The following is a 20,126-nucleotide window of genomic DNA, read 5'->3' as shown; positions in this document are numbered from 1 at the left end:
ATCTAATAAAGTAATCTTAAACTGGCAGTGTTGCGGGAAATGACAAGGGAGACAGTCACCAAGACCATTTTCACAGGAAGCAAGGAGTTTATTATGCTAGCAGACTCAGGGGAGATAATTTCTCAAAGCCTGAGCCCTGATCTGTGTCAGGGGCTGGGTTAAATGCTTACAGATTTTGTCCCTCAATCCCCTACAGAATGTGGTCACAGTTACAGGAAACACTGCAGAGCTAGCTGGAGGCTTGCAACTTTGCAGAGCTACCAGAAAGCTGCTTGTAGACTCAGAGTGGGGAAACCAGGGTCAGTACCAGACACAGTAAATCCCAAGAAAATAGCCAAGCTGGCCCCAACAGAGGGCCACTATGGGAAGGTGACCAGGAAGTAGTGAAGAGGTCTGGTAGAGATGAAGCAATTCAGGTTGTAATACACATGTGCATGGAAGCAATGCTAGGAATCTCTCTGTATAGCCATCTTTATCTCAACTAGCAAAAATGATATGTCTTTCTTATTATCTCTTATGTTTTCTCTTTTACAAAATTGGAGAAGAGGGCAGAACAGGATCTGCCTGGAAGTAAGGGGGATGGGGAGGGGAGGGTGGGCAGGAGGGAAGGGTGGAGGGGAAGAGGAGGGTATGGTGGGAAGTTGGGGGAGAGATGGCCCAACCAATGTATGCACATATGAATAAATGAATAGATAGACAATAAAAAAAGAAGATCTCTGGGTGAAACCAATGAAAGCTCCCCTCACCCCACATTCTGTCTTTATCTGTGGATTCTAGAAATGAAAATATGATAAAGGAGAAGATTGCTATGAATTGTCTTTTTATTAAGAAATTTTCTTTATAAGGAAATATCACAATGAAACCCCTTTGAGCAATTAATATATGCTAATAAAAATTGCTCCTATCTCATAAAAATTTTTCTTTATATTTTACTTTCTAAAAATGGAGTCTGGTGGTCAGTTTTGCTTGATATCTAAGGCTGCAGGAAATTTCCTAGCGTAAGGTCAAGGCACACAGCCAGCCTTGGTGAAGAGCACTGGTTAACAAGCCCCATCAGGCTGGCTCTGCTCTGCCCCTGCTCCCGTCAGCCTGCCCCCTGTTCTGATGGCCCTTGCCACTAAGTACCACACTCACAGAGTATCCTTAAAGGCAAAATTCATCAGCTTGGTTCCAGACAGCCTAGAAAAAAAGTGCATATATGGGATCCACCATGGAAAAAAGATACACAAACAGTGAGCTTCAGAATTTCCTTAGTGTCATATAACTTGTCTTGATTTTAGCCAGACTTCCCTGAGGCCAGTTTGAAACAAGGACATTTTGAACTGTTGAATCATAATCCAGCTGTATAAAAATGCTGCTGATATGCTATTTCTGCATTTTATGCAAAGTGGGGAAGAAGCATTTTTTTAAAAAACAGCTTTATGTAGCTGTAGCATAAAACACTCACAGAACTTTATTAAAATCACCTAATATATTTGACAAAGTCCTTCATGCTATTAAGAATTTTATAAACTGGAGAAAGCACAGTGGCAGAGATAACCTTACACACGTACACCTCAACCCACACCCCACTTAGCTTAATGGTTTCTCGGGTGCACTGCATGTCATCTCACAAAAGAGCAAATGATCAGCGACAGCCACCCAAATCTGCTGGAGTGCCGCACTGGCTTCTGCCTTCCCAGGTGACCTTGACAGCCTATCTCATGGGGTACATTTGGAGGTGACAAAAGGAGACAAAATTTTGTTAAAGTTTTCTGTTTTCCTTTTCATCAGTATGTAATAATTGTAGATATTTATGAGGTACAATACGATATTTTAATACAAGTTCACGATGTGTATTGATCAGAGCAGGGTAATTCGTACTTCCAGCTCATCATTTCTTTATGTTGGGAGATTTGAGTTCCTCTCTCCTAGTTCTTCATAAAAAATGGGACAGGTTTCTGTGAACTGCAGTCATTCCTCTGCTCTGTGCAGCATTAGAATTTATTCCTCGCTTCTAACTGTGGAGCACATCACTTTAATCACAGTGACGAAAGAGATTGCAGAGAAAGGTGAATCTTGATTCTGTATGCAACCTCTCCATGCCTCAGTTTCCTTATCTGTAAAATGGGGATAACCATAGCACCCACCTTGTGAAGGTTGTCATGAAGATCAAAGGTGTTAATAAATATAAATACTTAGGATAATGCCTGGTACATGGTGTCAGTTACCTTACCAATGTCCTCTGCCCCATCCTTACCATCATATCAGTGCACCAACAGAAAGATAAGGCAGGCATCTTGACATTTCTTAAGGGAAATACAAAAATTATGTAAATAACTAAAACATAAAGTCTCACTGCACACTCCCATATGGAACTGGGTTCAAGAAGACAAAAGCATGGAAGGCATATGGTTCACCTGACATCGCTTACTCCTAGCATCAGAACTCTGACACTGACTTTACTCACTTCAGCTCTAAAACAGCCAAGAATATTCTTTAAACTTGAGACTTTGTAAAAATGGAAAAAGGGGTTGCTTCGAATGAATACCCCTGTGCTCGGGAATGAGAGCCCCATTCCCTTAACTACAATGAGTAGTAACAGTTATACTGGTACCCATCTCCAAACACTGTGACTAAAGTGATGGAAACCCTTCTTCTAGTTGCTGATGGTCAGACACAAGGACATCTGCCTCTTACTTGGAACTACTCAGGATTGACCATAGATAGTTTTCAGCCCTTGCCTTTTAACCTAGACATGGCTGCCTTTGGATATTTCCTATATCCATGCCCCTAAAATGTTTTCCAAGCAATAGTATCTTAGGGCACTACTGGGAATCAGTTTGGAATTGGTGTCCTGTGAGGCTGTGATGTGGGGCCATAGGAGGATGAGGTCAATGGGGGTGGAGGATAGAACACAGGTTGGGAAAGGTAAGGCTGTGGCATTTGATATGGTCTTGAAAAATTGGCAGTTTTGGGGTTTGAACTCAGGGCCTCATGCTTAACAGCTCAAGTGGTAAGGCAGGTGCTCTTACCACTTAAGCCACTCCACGAGCCCTGGGTCTTAGAAAATTGAATAGGAGGATGGAAAAGAAGGGACAGGGTTTGGGGGAGGGTAGAGGAAACAGTGAAGACACTGTTCCATGACAGCAGTGCCATTCTTCACTCTACACCTGGCACCCTGCACAGCGGCATCTCATGAATTCAATAAATATTTAGTGAATGAGAAAATGAATGAGTCAAGGAAAGAGCACATGAAGGACACAATGATGACTCATATAAGCAGATTTTCACAGCACTAACTATACAACTCGACTCTAAGATGAAATTCCAGTTAGAGAACAGTAGGACACGTTAAAAGTCTCTGTAGTGTTTCACAGTGATACTCCAATAAGCAAAAATCATTTTTAACAGGCTTTGGGTTTAAATTTAATCAGAATCTTCTCTCTCCTCTTCAATATCTGTCCTCTTTCCCCCTTTTTCTGTTCCCTTTTCCCTTCCCTCTCTTTCCATTTCATTCTGAAAATGCCTCTATACATTACTTTGATTATAAAACTCTGAAAATGTATGACTTACTAAAATTACAAACAGAATCAGTGCAGTAATGCATTCACTATCATATTTCCTAACAGATATGATGTACTGTCCCAAACAATGAGACAAAGACAACTCTCTCTTGCCCTTCAACTCCCTGTCTTAAAGTCAGCCAAATGGAACATGGCTCCTAGGATAGACAGTCTTCAAGGTTAGCAACTCGATATTGTGGTTACAGATCGGCGTGTCATAAATAATACCACAGTTACAAATAGACTTGGAAAGGTCACTGCCTTCTCTGCTCTTTTAAAGCTGCTCTCTTTATTTATTAAAGCATTTGGGTTAGAGATTAGCTTTCTAGTTTTATTAATACCTCGTCTGCCTTGAAACCAAAACTCTGCTTGGAGAGAAACAATGAATGACTAGCTTACTGTACTGTGTATTTAAATAGAGACCCTTCAAAAATCATTCATTTGTGAATTTGGTTACTGTCTTGAGGCATAAACATTTACCAGTCAAGGAGAGAAACAGACATAGAAGCTAATGCTCAGCTACAAGTGAAGTATTGTTATAGGAAAATATTAGACAAATTTTAACCTTTTGTAGAAAAACAATTCATTTTTTGAGGACTCGGTGTTCTGAAAAAAATATGATATGAATAATTAATAATAGAAGGTGGCTCATTAGCATACTTTGTGAAGAAACTCCCTGAAAGCAAAAATAAGGTTGCTCCACGAGAACCTGCAGGCAGGCTTTTTTCCTTTCCTGGGACCTGCTGGTGCACACAGCATGAGTCACTCCTGCTACCACCCCCTCAGAAGCAGAGGCAAGCGAGCTGCCTCCCTCCCTCAGCAAAGTCACAAGTGAGGCTTGTGTCTGGAAAGCAACTCTGCAGGTCACCAAGTCTGCCCAGCAGTGGGGCAGGCTTGCTTCCTCGCCTTGGCCCCACCTTGTGAGCGCTCAGCGACCTGTGACCTGTATGTTCTGTCTCTCTCCCTCCCTCCCTCTCTCCCTCCCTTCCTTCCTGGTTCCCTCCCTCCCTCGCTTCTTACTGCCTAGGAGAATTTGATGAGAAGGCAGAGGGAACACACTTCAAAGTCTTCTATGAAGAGCCTATTCAAGTTTGAGGTTCATTTTTCTAGCCTTTGTCTTCTGGGGTGGGGATGGCAGGATTTGTTTACATAGCCACCGCACTAACCTTCAGTAGTCTTATGTGTCACAAATATCTTCTTCTAATTTCACTGTATCTGTCTTCTTTACTTCCTTTTGATAGCTTATGATCAGTCATCTTAATTTTAATGTTGTCAAATGTATCAAAATTTTCCCTTTAAATCGATGGCAGTTTGTCTGTTGTTCAGAAGTTTCCTTCCCTTGAGATTATAAAGGGAGTTTTCTTTTGCCTTCTACAAATTTATGGTTTTGCCTTTCACATATAAGCCTTTAATCTACTTAGACTCTTCTTTTTTTCTGATGAAAAATAAGATTGAATTTTTGTGGCTTCCATACAGATAATCACTTGACACTGCTCCATTCATTGAAAAGATCGTTATTTTCCTAGGGGTTTGCAGTGCCTCCCTGCCTCAGCTGTACTGCTGGAAGGCACGTGGGTGTGTCCTGGCCATGAAATTTTGCTCCATTTTACCATGCGAATGCCATCCAATTTTAATTGATACAGATTTTAAACCCCGATACTTAGTAAGGAAAGTCCCCTACCTCATTCTTCTCTCCCAGGGTGTTTTGTACTTTTGTTTATTCTCCTTTTTAGAATCATCTTACTAAGTTCCATTAAAAAGAACCAAAAACAAAAGGCAGATTTTGGCTGGAATGCATTGAATTCATAGCTTAAACTGGGAAGAACTGGTCTCTCTACATTATTAAATGTGCTAATTTATGAGCATGGCATATAGCTCCATTTATTTTTATCCGCTCTTAATGATGGTTTATACTCTTTTCATTAAGTTCTTTCACATCTCATATTAGACTTATTTCTGTGTAGCCTATATTCAATGGCTTAAATGGCATTTTACTATGCTTTATATTTGTTTCTAAGGTATATACACATATAGTTCAGGTTTTAAGTGGGGAGAGGTTGAGAAAGGCTGGCCTCCAGCTAGAGTTCCTTCTGTCTCATTCTCCTGAGTGCCAGGATTACAGGTGTGTACCACCGAGCCTGGTTTACAGTGGTTTTCAGACTGATTTTGTGTTAATAATCCTGCTAAGCTCTCAATTGACTGTAAAAAGTATCTGCAGATTCTTTTGCGTTCTTTATGTAGACAATATTGTTTTCAAATAATGAGAATTTTTTGTCTTTTACAATCTTTATAAATTTTATTTCTTTTTCCAGCTAAGATCTCTAAAATGATATTGAATAAAATGGTGATCACATGCAATCTTATCTTGTGGTTTTAAATAAAATGCACTCATGGCAATGCTTCACACATCTCAAAAATTAAAAATTAAAATTAATCAGCCTGTAGGAAGAACTAAAATGCAACACAGATGATCCTAGTAATAATAGGAATGAATGGCAGAGTCATGCTAAAAGACATAGGTAAAAAGAAGGAGTGTCATAACTTCGGAAAATAGGAGAGCAGGTGGATCTCCTGTCGAGTGAGCTTTCTTCAATTCCATTGCCTCGTGTATGTGTGTGTCTGTATTCATACACATACAGCTTATTCTGAAATGGGAGCTTATATTTTCAGAGCTTCACCTGAGAAAGTCCTTAGAAGACTAGGTTGAAGTGGATTCCTCTGGGGGTTTATATTCGTATCTGACGATTGACTGGCTCCTTCCCAATCTGGGTCGCTTGAATTTGGATCACTGGACTTTTTTGTTTTTTAGCGTATGCTAATTGAACAAAGGAGTTTCATTGAGATATTTTTACCCGTGCATATAATAGACTTTGGTCAAACTCCTTTTACTACTCTTCCTTATCTCTCCCCCCTTAAACAATTTTAATGGGTTAAAATTCTATTTTCATACATGAGTATAAAGTACTTCAATCATATTCAACTCCCTTTACCTTCTCCTTTCTCCCTCCCACTGTTTTCCACCCCTAAATGGTCCCTGTGTTTGACACTAGCATTGTTCATTGTTTTTTAGGTCTAAATTCCACATGTGCAAGAGAACATGTGACATTTGTCTTTCTCAGTCTGGCTCATTTCACTTAACATGCTTGGATCACTGGACTTAGAGTTCCTTGTTGAAAGTTTGTTGAACCAGCCCAGTAGTGTGAATTCAGACCAACAACGTGGATTCTGGCTTGTTATAAAATACGGGAGTGTACCAAGACTTGAGACAGACAAATTTCTTTCCTAGGTGGAGGAAAAGATGTAGTTCTAGTTCACCATTAAAGACTTAGCTCTTTAGGCATCAGCTTTAGGTGGGGAGCATATCCTTGTATTCCTCCATCTCCCCTCCAGGCTTTGACTCACTTGAAAGTCTTCACATTCACACACACACACACACACACACACACCCCCTCACCCTTGACACAGAAGCCCACCTCCCTGGTCTGTTCACCTTTCTGGGTTCCCACTTTCATTTGGTCTTTCGCTCAAGATTCCTTCACTCTTTCCAGCTCACAGATACATTTAAAAACACCTGTTTCTATATTTTATGTGGAATATGTAGCTGTTCTTGGCAGCCAGGACTTCTATCAGTATAACAAAACCAAATAATCTTCACAATGACACCATGAGATGGGACAATTGGTTTTGCTATTTTGCAACCAGTTTACAAGGACTTCTCTTTAATGGTTCCTTCACAATAAACTTTCACTGTGGCATGAGATTAGATGATAGGAGTGCTGGGTATCTGGAAGCCAGAGCTTTCTCTGCTCAGAATTATCTTCTAAGTAGTCTCACATCCACCCAGGGAACAGCTGACAGATGAGTCAAAACCCTGGCTTAGTATTATCTCTGAGATTTCACACTGCATTTTAGCCTGTCAAACAAGAACTATTCGACCCGTTGGAAGAGAAAATCCTTCCCTGAGTTAGTAACAAGACGTAAACACCATCATAGAAGGAGACCAATGTCCTGACACAGTCATAATTATTTAAGGTTTTTAAAGGACTATTGTGTTAAATAGGGCAGATATCCCTCATTTGCATTCCTGGGACAGTGGAAGATTAACTCTGAAATTGTTGCTGATACTCAGATTATCTGTCTGGTTCAGATTTGATAGAAAGCTCACCATAAATATTTTTGTTTCATTATATTCAGGTCATTAGATAACTCTTCATTAAAAATTAACTTGTCACACTAAAAATCACCTGGCAAAGCAAAACAAAACCTCAAACAAACAAATACATCCTTGAAAATTCTACACAGTAGCAGCAGTAAATAATCCTTTTAGCAGACTACTAAACTGAAATGTCACAGGCAGGCAGGCCCCTTCATGGTCTGCTTAGGGCTGCCCTCTATGGAATCTTGTTCTGGAAGTAAAAATTCTAAGCAAAATATAACACTTTGGCTCTGTTTACTAGTGCTTATGGCATTTTGGGTCCAGTTGGGATTTAACAAATTTTTCAACTTCAAAAATAGATTTCTTTGTAAAACTCTGAGGATTTAAACATTGTCAAAAGCTTCATTGGGATAAAGCTGTTCTTAACTTATCAGAGCTTTGTCTCTGGGAGAATCTGGCTCACTTTTCCTGCAATAATTCTAGTTAGTAAAATGTGCTTACTACACTTGCTTTGCTATGTAGCGTGTTCCTATGAGCATCCCATTTGGGGATGGATCTGTTTTGGTTCAAGAATAAAACAGCAGGTTTTGCTTCCACCCCTCCTTGACTTTATTTCTTGTCATCATTAGAGTCAACATAACAGGCACTCGTTTTCTTCCTTCCTTTCTTTCTTTCTTTCTTCTGTTTTTTTGTTTGCTTGTTTGTTTGTTTTGCAGTGCTGGGGTTTGAACTCAGAACTTTGTACTTGCTAGGTAGACATTCTACTATTTGAGGCACATCCTAGCCCTCTTTTGCTCTGGTTATTTTGGAGATACGGTCTCACTTTTTGCCTAGGCAGGCCTGGACCAAAAACTTATTTTAGGCCTCCTGCTATTGCTGGGATGACAGGCGCACACCACCGAGCCCAGCTTATTTCACTGAAATGCGGGAGGGGGGCTGGGGGTAGTTGGGGGGGAAGCTGGCCTGGAATTGAGATTCTTTTGATCTCCTCAGCTTCCCACATAGCTTGGGATGATGGGCATGAGCCACAAACTCCTAGCTGGCACTCAGATTCTTATGAGGAAAAATAATTCATCCATGGACTTGTTAGGGGACAGAGGAAGCTCATGTGTGACTATACCATCGTGACAAGCTAGAAAGCAACGGACTGGGAAGTGCACACATCTTTGCTGGTGTGCTTTCTTATATTACTTGCACTTGAATGAAAGCTGGTCACTTAGAAGATCTGAAGACTCTAAAGAGCCAGTTCCCTTTGTACGGATGTAAAATACTAGCACTTTGAAGATAATAAGCTTTAAGAGTTTGTTTTGCATGCTCATCTCATTGACAAGCCAAGAGAAGTTTAGATTTGAGGTCATTTGGAACCAATTAAGCACTTAAACTTCACATGTTCATCTTTAGTGAGTGGTATATTTTTGGCTACTTATAACATGATATGATGGACTCACCTTAAATCCTTTAAGGAATATATCAGAATATGAATATGTACACACACACACACACACACACACACACACACACACACAGTTACGTGACATGGCTGTATCTGAATCCAGAAACGCAGAAGGATCAATGAAGTGCAACTTAAAGTAACATATTTTTCAACTAAGATTCTTAAGTTTTGATAAGAAAATACTATTGATTTAGTTCTTACCTGAATATAGAGCCCATTTTCCTTTAAATCTTTAAAGACTTTGGCTTTTTTAAAGGAAACAGGCCAAATAATAGTATCTTTAAGAAAACAAACAGATATTGGGCAAAATCTGGTAGCACCATGTGCTGCCTTTGACTCATTCATTCATGGCCTAGCTCATCAATAGGGCAAAAGCTGGGCATTGTTTGCCAGGATGGTGAGGATTTCCTCTGATGAATCTCACTGCTCAGGTCCCTGGGAACGTGACTTGGGTTTTTTTTTTTTTTTTTAAAGATGATCATCTGGAATTGGGGCACTAAGCTGCTGACATATGGTTTGGATTTTTTTTTTTAAGTGTTAATTCTAGTAAAATTAAAATCATTATTCTAGTCCTGAAAGAGATCATTGGTTTCCAACAAGGAAAATATTTTTAAAATATAGATTACCTCCTTAGTTATAACACTAACACTGACCAACTAACATAACTGCATATGATTATTTTTTTAAAAGAAGCAGGAGGGAAAAGAGGAAGACAAAGAGGTAGAGGAATAAGAAGAGGAGAAGGAGGAAGAAGAAGAATGAGAAGAAGGAGGAGGAGGAGGATAGGACAACTAAACGCTGAGTTCAAACTCACTCATATGGAAGAGCAATGTATATGTGTGAGAGACACCAACACCAGAGTTGCAGTGGCAGAGGCTGCCAGTTGTCCACCATGCATCCATTTCTTCTCCTTCTCTTTTATTAATGGGTCCTAATTTCTACCTAGGCATGTTGATATCTAACTATAGACTATGTGTCCAGACCTGCATTGCGACAATAAGATCTAAGTAGAGTGTGTTGTGGGAATTCCGCACATCTTGGCCTGTGAGGATGGTAGTAACAGGGAGGTAGTAACTACCTCTCCACGGTAGTAACACCAGGATTCCTGAGGCTGCCATGTCCAGATTCCAGATGTCATGGAGCTGCCTTCCCAGTCCAGGGACTGATTATTTACAAACTTCTTTTACATGAGAAAGAAACACACTTCCCCCTTATTTAAGTTGCTATTGTGCATGTGGAGGATTGGTTCCTCTTTTTTGGAGTAAAGTAAAACCAATCCTACCACATATAGCTGCTTAGTACTCTACTATAAATCTTTTCATATTTATTTTTCTTTGTAGATTAAAGGTAAACCTATGCTATCCATAGAGGAGATATTATCTCCATTTTAAAGATGTGGAAATGGGGGCACAGAAAAAAAAAACACATCTAAGGTTTTAAGACAGAAGCAAGTCTAGAATTTATGACTTCTGGCTGTTATCTTTCTTCCATCTATAGCCTTAATTCTCTCTGGCCTGCTGAAACTAGCTTACTAGGACAGTCATTGTAAAAGTAGGAGTTGACATTTATTGACCATTTACTATGTACAAGGCACTACTGTAAATTATTTCGCTGTGTTAATTCAATTAAGACTGACAGTTCTGTTGAGGAAATGCTATGAATGACCCCGATTTTACAGATGGGAAACTGAAACTTAGAGGAAAAATATCCTAAGGTGACCTGGGGATTATGTCAAAGCCTGGATTTAGGCAAATTAGCTTTAGAATATGAGAGCATCACCTGAGTTCTCTGAGAGATGAAGAAAATGAATCATGGCTGACAAATTCTGGCATTTCTCCTGCAGAGAGACTGAGCATATACAGTATTATAATGCCAGATATTTAGAGTATTCATCTGGGAGAATTTCTGCCTAAAAAGGGTATCATTCTCTCAGGATTTAGGCTAATCATTCAGTCATTTGACATAAGGGAAGAAGTTAAATGATCACTTCTTCCTTCCTCCTGTCATATGATGTTTTGATCTTTGTGAGTTAATGAAACCTTTAGGTCAAGTAAGTAGTGGCCTGGAGTATTTGAAGAATGGGAAGATATTTGTGTTCTGAGTTACATATACCTAGCATATAGTTGGTACTCAGTGCAAATGTAGCAATTGTCTGAATTGGTCTCTGGATGTTGTACTGTGTGAGATATATACATATATATTTAGATAGATAGATAGATAGCTGTTTGATGATTGGTATTTTGGATACACATTCCTCCTTCTTCTGGTAACAGCACTCCAATTGTCCTCTGAAAGCCATTTCCTTGTCAGTCAATGAGCCCAGAGTCTTTTTTCAGAGGGAGCGCATGGGCTCGAGTCAGTCAACACAAATCACAGTAAGTGGCTGAGGGTGGTCAGCTAGACTACTGCTACTCAGGCTATGCAGATATACACAGAAGCAACCTGCAGGCATGAAGATGGAACTCACCCTTTGAAAAGATAAAGTGGGGTTACTTCAGTGTGACTGAGCATCATGCAGAAGCATGGCTGCCATTTGATCTTTGACTTGCAGCATTTCAGTGGTCTCCCAGTCTCTTAAATTTCTCAATAGTATAAGTGGCTATGAAGTTCAAATGTACGAGCAACTCATTTCTCCTTGTTTACAATGATGAAGTTCTTCCTCACTGGAGGAGAGAAAAGAAACTTTTCCAAATCATCTCCAGCATGCTATCCAGGAAAAGAGCCTAGCTTTCAGATAGGATGACAACTTTGTCATCATTTATTGGCTATGGAGTCAAGTTTACATTGCCCTGTGAAGCTAAATCTATATTCACAAAGCCTTGTTGAAAAGACTGTGTATTTGTTTTCATGGGAGGAGAGCCAGGCCTTTTAGAAATCTTACTGAAACCGTGGACCAGGGCAACACGAAGAGTTGTGAGCAAGTTGCACCTGAACCAAGGGAGTCTTCCAATCCAAAGTTCAATCAATGCCAGTAAGTGGATTGTCCCGAAGCAGGAAGGATAAAGCAAGGCAGAAGTGCACATTCTCTTTAGGGAAAGAAAGAGGGGAGGGCAACTGTGTTTAGCGTGGAGACTGCAAGAGTACTTGTGACTTGCTTGTTCTAAGAGATGGGAATCTAGAAGTTCAGAGATCAAGAAAGGAGAAGTGCAACAATCTGCTGGGTTTGCAGATTCCTCCAGGAGTAGTCACTCAGAGAGAGAGAAAGGGACAGAGAGAGAGGAAGAGAGGGAGAGAGATAGACCGAGACAGAGAGAGAAAGAGACATACAGACTGATCTCTTAATAAATATCCTCCCCTTTCAAGTCATAGACATTCAAGGAAGGCTCAAAGGAGAAGATTCAACGTGAAATCACAGAGCCTAGAGCCATACATGAGTCCAGGGGCTCTTGCTAAGGCCTAGGAGATGTTGCTAAAGATTTCTCCTTTTCTGAAGTCATAAAGCAGGAAAAGTGGGAATCTTAACACTGAAAGACTGGTGAGATAGGTACCTGGCTTAGACCAGGTATTCTCAAGCGACTGCATGCGTGCACACTTTTGCTGGAGGGGGAATGAAAAAGTTTCAGATCGTGTAGCTCATGGTTTACCTTCAATGATTTCCTATTACTTTAAAAGTAAAACCCAAAGTCTTCATTACAGCCTGCAGGACTCCAGGACTCTTCCTTATCTGCCTCACCTCATCCTTTGCTCTCTTCCACCAGGAGATTTCTGTACCCTCTTAAAGAGGCCTCCCTAATTATCTACTTTTCTCAGCCCTCAGTATTGTTACAAACTGTATTTATTTGTTTTATTCATCCATTTGTTTGACCTGAAGCTTTGTTCATCTGTCCCCATTAGAATATTTACCCATTCCAATAGTTATTTATTCAAGCAATATTTATGAAGACTGCCATGTGCCTAGAACAGGAATTATCGGTGAACAGAACAAACAAACCTTTACACCCTTAAGACCTTACCTCAGAGAGAGCAGAGATGTATAATAAATAAGCCAGGTGCCTGTATGTCAGGAGGTGATACTTGCCATGCAAAATTTAAAACAGGGAAGGTGTTCAGAGAGCTGGGGGCGGGGGGTCGGGGGCTGCAATTTAACCAGAGTTTGTAATGTTGAGCACTGTGAGCCAGGAGGCCCCCCAGAGTCAGTGCCAGGTGCAGTGTAACTGACCAACAAACATTCAGAGAGGGAAGGAGAAGGAGAAAAAGCAAATACCCAACATGGGGGTTTTATAAGCTTCTACCACACCTATAATCACGGTCACATCCTAGAAGGATGTAGAAGGGGGAAAGTAAATAACCACTGCCTTAAATCTCATTTTTTGGTGGCTCACTTTCTGCACCTTTCACAATGTAGTGACTTACGTGCTAAGTGTCTCTGCTTTAGTACAATATTTCCTTAATTTTGTGACAGAATCAACTGCAAGACACACTGGATAATATGGTAGTAAATGTTCACATCAAATCTAAGAGGCATCTTTTTTTTATTTTTTATTGTTTTATTATTCATATGTGCATACAAGGCTTGGGTCATTTCTCCCTCCTGCCCCCACCCCCTCCCTTACCACCCACACCACTCTCTCCCTCTCCTCCCCACGCCCTCAATACCCAGCAGAAACTATTTTGCCCTTATCTCTAATTTTGTTGAAGAGAGAATATAAGCAATAATAGGAAGGAACAAGTGTTTTTGCTGGTTGAGATAAGGATAGCCAAACAGGGAGTTGACGCACATTAATTTCCTGTGCGTGTGTGTTACCTTCTAGGTTAATTCTTTTTGATCTCACCTTTTCTCTAGTTCCTGGTCCCCTTTTCCTATTGGCCTCAGTTGCTTTTAAGGTATCTGCTTTAGATTCTCTGTGTTAAGGGCAACAAATGCTAGCTAATTTTTTTAAGAGGCATCTTAATTTAAGACGTGTTCAAATGGCAGAAAATGATCTTCTAAGCAAGGGACTGTTTTAATTATCTCTTGACAGGTGATCAGCAAAGAAGCCATGATTTTCATTTGGGTTTCAGCCAAAACACTTGCCTGCTAATTCAGTCCACAAGAAACTCTTGCTGCCTGCAAGCAGTAAACCAACACTACAGGGAGAAGTGCCTAAGGAAGGAAGAGACTGCCTTGGATGCCCTGTTTAAAATCTCAGAGTGCTCAGGGGGGGTGCCGGAGTTCCAAGGTACTACAAGCAGCCTGAAGACTCCATGCAGGAGCCCTAGAATTACAACATAAAGCAAAATTATATTGTAGGGACGAATTTTAGATAATGAAGAAGAACTTGTACAGGGGCTGATGTGTATTATAGAGAAATTCCTGTGCATTTTGCATTTAAAATGTCCTATTTGCATTGAAAACCAGTACTATAATCTTCAAAAGGAAGCCATCAGCTATGACCCTTCTTTTCTGTCAAATGCTGAACTAACAATGAACCCATTCATTTGCTTCTGGATAACATCCCTTCTTGGCTTGGGCAAGAAACAGGCCACAAAATGTATCCTTATGTGTCAGTGTTGGAAAAGCTAGCCATTATTGCTCAGGGTTAAAAGTTGTTATAACAAGCTCTGAGAGAATGCTCCCACAGGAGCTGGATCCTACAATCTGTTGTATTGAATATGGCTTTTAATATGCCGGTGGTATTGGTGTAGGAATGTTTTGTCCTAATGGAATTCAGCTTGTACTACCTTTAGAGTTCTTAATTATCTATGCTAAGTGGAGAAAGCTATTAATTATTCAATTAATCTCCTTTTGGTGGTAAAATGTTCATTGGATTCTTATGATGCATTTTAGCTACCTAGTTAGACATAATTAGCCAAAGAAATGGTAACTTGCTGAATTTCTAGGAAGCATTCATGCACATAGTTTCAGTTTCAAGAAGAGATTTCTAAATATGATATTAATTGCAATAAAATTGCTGATGCCAGAGTCTAGCAGGGCATTGATCATAAGCAAGTGACTGGAGAATATGCCTTTATAGATGATTAAGGCTGAGAGGTGGCACACCCTTATCTATTCTCAGCCTCAGCAAAGCTTCCACATCTTCAAACCTACCCAATCAATCAATAATGGGATACTAATTCAGGAAGTGGTCATGAATCATCAGTGACATTTCCAACTGTTTTATTTATTTTCATAGTTCAAACAGGATCTTACACAGGATCAAACAGCCTCTTGCATGCTTCACAATCCTTGAAGGCCACATCTCTGAGGAAACTGACCACTTCTGGAAGAAGGTACGACCACACACCTGTACATAATTTTATCCATCTGCACTTGTCTTTCTCCTGGTCCTTGGGTCTTGATGGAGGCTGCTGTGCAGGATGCCTATAAGAGTCCACTCTGTCTTTGTACCTGCATTATCCCGGGTGTGAGAGACAAAATGTGGGGTCCAGCCTCCTGCTCATGGGGAAGACACTTTTAAGACTTATCTTATAAGGCCCTTCAGAAGATCTAGGCTGGGTAGCACATTGGTCACTGGGCACAGTAGCTCATTGGATGACATCTTCTGTTATTAGCTTTCCCTCTTTCCCTATACTATGCCCTTTCCCACAGTCCTGTTCCCTGAAATAAGCCACGAAGACACAAGCTGTTGTCTCAGGCTCTGCTTTGAAAGAACCCAGACAGCCCAACACTATCTGGCTTATGTCTTTCAGAGCAAACAAATACATCATTTTCCTTTCAAAGCCAAAACAGATACAACCTCCATAGAAAATCACCAAGCGAATATACAACCCTGGAATGGTGCTAAAAAGAGTCTTAAGAATCAGAAACTGGATCCTGTGCAGACTAGTCCCTCATTCATCTGGCAAATATGATTGGGCACCTGTCAACACCGGGATCTCTGCCAGGACAGGTACACAGAAGAACAGGAGCCGGTGTCTGCCTCATCCACCCTGTCCTGGCCATTCCCTATAGCAAATGGCTATAAGATGGATAGGAAATAATTCCTACCTTATAATATTTAAAGCAAGCATAGTGTTTCTCCTGTGTGAGAACCTGCCATGCTGGAAGGCTGTATGCCATAAACCTCCCAACCTCCTATGCCAGGAGGTGCTCCTTGGGACTTACCTCCCATCAGAATTTCCCAACAGGTGGTCTTGTGAAAGGCAGCACAGATTAGGCTGGGTGGACACCAACACCTCCCCTCGGTCCATTCTTCCCAGGAGCCAGTAGGTGGTGCTGGGACAGCACAGGACCCAGCCCCTGCAGGGCAAAGTACTTCCTGATGGAGTAAAGCTGTGATTCTTAGATATGACTCAGGAAAGGGATTTTGAAATCCTTAGCATTTTGCACCTTAAATCCTTCAGGTAATCTGGCTTGAATTTATTTCTCATGAACTTTTATTCATCCCAAAAGTTCGAAAATAGTTTCAAGGTCTTGGATAACCTATGAACCCAGAGGTTTTTCTCCTGAACATTTACCTTTGCCTGACAGAGACCTGGCAGGAGAGCTGGACCTTGGCAGGAGCACTAGAAAAGCATCAGCATGGATGGGTATCTGTCATTCTCTAATGGATAAGCCACAATTCACAAAGCTATTGCGATAGCCATTCGAGGGCTCTGCTCTTGAACCCAGGTCTCCAAAGTCCTAGCTACTACTCCACCTGCTTGGTTGCCAGTTCTATAGCTTATTGCTGTTTATGAAAATTTAAAAAAATTTTCGGCATTCTTTAACATAAAAATCAACAAGACATTTTAATTCCAAATACAAAGAAAAAACACTTTAATACAAGTTAATACAAATGTACCATATTTAGGGCTGGCATCATGGCTCAAGTGATAGAGTGCCTGCCTGGCATGAGGCCCCAAGTTCAACCCAGTACTGCTCCCCAAAATACCATATTTAATTAAAAAGAAATTGGACTGGGGGTGTAGCTTCTTAGGGGTAGAGTGCTTGACTATGAGGCCCTGATTTTGATTCCCAGCACCCCTTCCCCTGGGGGAAAAAAAACATACAAAACTTCACATCAAGGTTCAAAAATTACCATTTCCTTTATATCAAATTACTGAATTTTATCATCATTTACAGCAAAAGAATTATATGGCACTAAAACTTCATTTATCCAGCATTAATGGAATTACCGTAAGTTAATTTAAATTTTACCTTCATAGGCCCCAAAATAGTTTTGAAAATGTTAGCTATTTTGGATGGGGTACTTTCTTAAATTCAATATATTTTTCTCATCAGGAAAAACATGTACATAATCTCAGTGATTCTTCAAGGTTGAAGGTCCCCACTGAACTTGAGTTTTTCCCTGTAGAGTGATACATCTGAGCTGTGGAGGTCGTGTTGGACAGCCCTGTTTGCTGTGACAATGAGCAAATCCGGGCTGCCTTCCTGTGTTTAGTTCTTGTTTCTGCTTGTTTTGGTTTCTCTGTCTTCATTATTGTACCATCTGCTCTTTTTCCTGCAGTCTCTATCTTCCTTGTTCCCCCATCTATGTCTAAGGCCCATTTCCACTTAACTCAGAGTCACATAAAGCTACTTTACACAACTAACTGCTTCTATCCTATGATGGTTACAAGAAGAATATGTATAGATAGCAAAATGATTCCTATAATGGGGCAAATGAACATATCTATCATCTCATACTAGGTGAGTAGCTATTACTTTCTTGCAACAAAAACAGCTGGAATCTTATTTCACATAAATCCTTAATACAAAATAATTTTGTTATCTATGTCCTCATGCTGCCCATTACCTCTCTAGATTTAATTATCCGATATCTGCTCCTTTGACCTACATTTCCCCATTTTTTCCTTCCCTTACTCTTGCCGCTGGTAATCAGTATTTTATTCTCTGTCTGTGTATATTTGACCTCTTTTTCAGAGCCCACATATAAATTGGATCATGTAATATGTTTCTTTCTGTGTCTGGCTTATTTCACTTAGCATAATGTCCATCAGGTTTATCTATGTTATGGGAAATGGCAGAACCTCCTTGTTAAGGCTAACATCTCATTTTTTTAATCCATTTGCCCACAATGGACACTTCAATTGTTTTTATCTCTTGCCTATTGTGAATGATGTTGCGATGATTATTTGAGGTTTGGAGATCTTTATGCAGTGGTGATTTCATTTCATCTGAGAATATAGTCAGGAGGGAGATTTCTGGGTCATATGGTAGTTCTATTTTTAATTTCTTTGGGGACCTTCCTCCTATGTGCTACAATGGTTGCCCTAGTCTACATTCCTACCCAAAGTGTGCTGGGACTTCCTTCTTTTCTCGGCACCCTTGACAACATTTATCTCTTGTCATTTTAATAATAGCCACCCTAGTGTGTGTGTGAGGTGACAGCACACACAGAGGTTTTGATTTACATTTTCCTGATGATTACTGATATTATGCATTTTTTTTCAAATATCTGTAAGTCATTTGTATATTTTCTTTGAAGAAATGTCTGTTCAGATCCTTTGCTCACTTTTTAATTGGTTTGTTTTCTACCATTGAGTTGTTTAGTTTCTCATATATTTTGGATTTGTGGATATTAGTCATTTTCAGATGTATTGCAAATAAATTTTCCCATTCCAAAAATTCTCTCTCTCTCTCTCTCTCTCTCGACAGTATGGGGGTTTGAACTCAGGGCTACACACTTACAAAGCAGGCAGTCCAGCCCTTCTTTCTGTGGTTATTTCGGAGATACGGTCTTGCTTTTTGCCCTGCTGGCTTGGACTGTGATCCTATTTTAAACTTCCTGCTGTTGCTGGGATGACAGGTGTGCATCATCATACCCACCGCCCTTCTGAGGAGGCCTCACAAACCTTTGTCCTTGGGATGGCCTTGAACAGTGATCTTTCTAATCTCAGCTCCCAAGTGACTAGGAATGTAGGCATGAGCCACTGGCGCCCAGGTCATAGATTATGTGTTAATTCTTGATTATTTCCTTTGCTGTACAGAAGCCTTTTAGTTTAATGTAGTCCCATTTATTTATTTATTTTAGCTTTTATAGCCTGAGCTTTCAGTGTGACATCCAAAACAATCATTGTCAAGGCCTATGGTCACGGAGCTTCCTCTAGATTCTCTTCTCAGAGTTGTATGATTTCTAGTCATGCATTTAATTTTTGTTACCCATTTAGAGATTTTTTTTTGTACAGTGTAAGTTACAAGTACAATTTCATTGTACATGGAAATCCAGTTTTCCCAGCATCAATTATTGAAGGGACTATTCTTTTCCCATTGCACTGTCATTTAGCTAATTTTGAATCTTTGTTAAGTTCTTGCCTAAATATTTATTTATGTATTTGTTTGTTTGTTTATGATGTGCAGTGCTGGGGATGGAACCCAGGGCCTTGTTCATGCTAGGTAAGTGCTCTACCACTGAGCTAAATCCCTAGCCCTTGCCCAAACATTTTAAAATTATAGCATACCAATAGTAGAGCCCACTTAAATAACAGCAATGTCTGTATGAGTGTTAAAACATGACTAAAACAAAAGCTCACAATTTTTAAGGAAAATAAGCCAAGCTATATTTACTTGCCACAGGCCTGGAGAAAAGCCAGTATTTCAGAGGCAGCTATTGCTGAGACCTGTAATTTTAGAGAAGGGGCTGGGCATCAGGGAAGCAGGTTGAGGAGAGGGTATTCTAAAAGTATCCCTGCCTCATGAATGATGAGCAAAGGAATGGCTAAACTCCAAAACTCCTCTTTCTGAGCAGGACTTCTATTTGTCTGAAGACCTATTTTGCTGGTCTATAATTACTGGTCTTTTTATCTTAATTTTGGAACCATGTTATTCTTTCTTTTCATGGGACATGTCACATCCTGGCTTACTTGCAAAAATTTCCATTAAAAAAAATCCCTATTGTTAATAATATCATTCAGCTAAACATGCTAAACTGAGTATTGGCTATGGTGTCCTCAATTCTAAGCTCTCCAGGGTATATAAAATATGAGAAATAATATGATTTCCTTGTGATGAACTTAGCTTTTTTGCTCCTTCATTCTCTGGTCCTCTACCCACTTCTGGTTTGGCTCTCAAGCGGGTTCCTCTGCTTGC

The sequence above is a fragment of the Castor canadensis genome, chromosome 4 (genome assembly GCF_047511655.1).
Source record: "Castor canadensis chromosome 4, mCasCan1.hap1v2, whole genome shotgun sequence".
Taxonomy (NCBI): Eukaryota; Metazoa; Chordata; class Mammalia; order Rodentia; family Castoridae; genus Castor; species Castor canadensis.
Note: the sequence above shows the minus strand (reverse complement) of the source record.